Here is a 1,703-nt window from a genome sequence, read left to right on the forward strand (position 1 = left end):
GTGTATGTATCACTTTACACTGTGACGTCCACTGGACCAACCTGAACAAGCAAAGCATCACTCGGTCTCGCCTCCCTGGTGATCATGGGAACCCCAAGCATCCACACACGCATGTTGGTGCTGAAAACCTTACAATGTCTGTGCAGCCCTTGGTCTTTCCCATCTTGTCTTATTTGACCTGCACCATAGTTCCACGAGAAGGGATATGAATGCCATTTTATAGAGTTCCTTAGAAGGGAAGTTCCCTGGGGGCTTCCCTGGTGGTTCAGACGGTAAAAGCGTCTGCCTATAACGCAGGGGACCCAGGTTCGATCCCTGGGTCAGGAAGATCCCCTGGAGAAGGAAATGGCAACCCACTCCAGTACTCTTGCCTGGAAAATCCCATGGACGGAGGAGCCTGGTAGGCTTCAGTCCACAGGGTCGCAAAGAGTCGGACACGACTGAGCGACTTCACTTTCTTTTCTTTAGAAGGGAAGTAACAGGTGGGCTTCCATGGTGGTTCAGAGGGTAAAGCATCTGCCTGCCATGTGGGGGACCCAGGTTCGATCCCCGAGTCCAGAAGATCTCCTGGAGAAGGACATGGCAACCCACTCCAGTACTCTTGCCTGGAGAATTCCATGGATGGAGGAGCCTGGTAAGCTACAGTCCACGGGATTGCAAAGAGTTGCACATGACTGAGCAACTTCACTTCTAGTCCAGGGTCCTGGAGAGTAAGTAGCAAAGCAATAGCTACGAGTCTGGGCTTCCTCTCTTGGGTCCAGGGCAACCCCTGGACACCCCCAATAGTGTCTGGACTCTTATGTTCCCATGGGCACTGTGGTGAGGAGGGAAGAACATTCTTAGGACTTCCCCAACAGTGATTTTCAGAGGAGTGACACCAAAAAGCGTGCTGTTATGGGATAGAAGGAAAAAATACAAAATGAGACGAGGTGGTCGGGCGGAGGCCTCAGTTCAGTTCAGTTCAGTCACTCAGTCGTGTCTGACTCTTTGTGACCCCATGAATCGCAGCACTCCAGGCCTCCCTGTCCATCGCTGACTCCTGGAGTTCACTCAAACTCGTGCATCGAGTTGGTGATGCCATCCAGCCATCTCATCCTTTGTCGTTCCCTTTTTCTCCTAACCCCAATCCCTCCCAGCATCAGGGTCTTTTCCAATGAGTCAACTCTTCGCATGAGGTGGCCAAAGTATTGGAGTTTCAGCCTCAGCATCAGTCCTTCCAATGAACACACAGGACTGGTCTCCTTTAGGATGGACTGGTTGGATCTCCTTGCAGTCCAAGGGACTCTCAAGAGTCTTCTCCAACACCACAGTTCAAAAGCATCAATTCTTCGGCATTCAGCTTTCTTCACAGTCCAACTCTCACATCCATACATGACCACTGGAAAAACCATAGCCTTGACAAGACAGACTTTTGTTGGCAAAGTAATGTCTCTGCTTTTGAATATGCTATCTAGGTTGGGCATAACTTTCCTTCCAAGGAGTAAGTGTCTTTTAATTTCATGGCTGCAATCACTATCTGTAGTGATTTTGAAACCCAAAAAAATAAAGTCTGACACTGTTTCCACTGTTTCCCCATCTATTTCCCATGAAGTGATGGGACCAGATGCCATGATCTTTGTTTTCTGAATGTTGAGCTTTAAGCCAACTTTTTCACTCTCCACTTTCACTTTCATCAAGAGGCTTATCAGTTTCTCTTCACTTTC

General features: G+C 48.8%; 1 non-coding gene across 1 annotated transcript; it reads left to right on the forward strand.

Moving 5' to 3' along the window:
• The first annotated feature begins 254 nt into the window (after positions 1-254).
• On the forward strand, positions 255-328 carry TRNAY-AUA (transfer RNA tyrosine (anticodon AUA)). Its single transcript has one exon. It is a non-coding gene; the product is annotated as a tRNA-Tyr (tRNA).
• The last annotated feature ends 1,375 nt before the right edge of the window (positions 329-1,703 follow it).

This window comes from Bos indicus, chromosome 21 (genome assembly GCF_029378745.1).
Source record: "Bos indicus isolate NIAB-ARS_2022 breed Sahiwal x Tharparkar chromosome 21, NIAB-ARS_B.indTharparkar_mat_pri_1.0, whole genome shotgun sequence".
In the NCBI taxonomy this organism is placed as follows: domain Eukaryota; kingdom Metazoa; phylum Chordata; class Mammalia; order Artiodactyla; family Bovidae; genus Bos; species Bos indicus.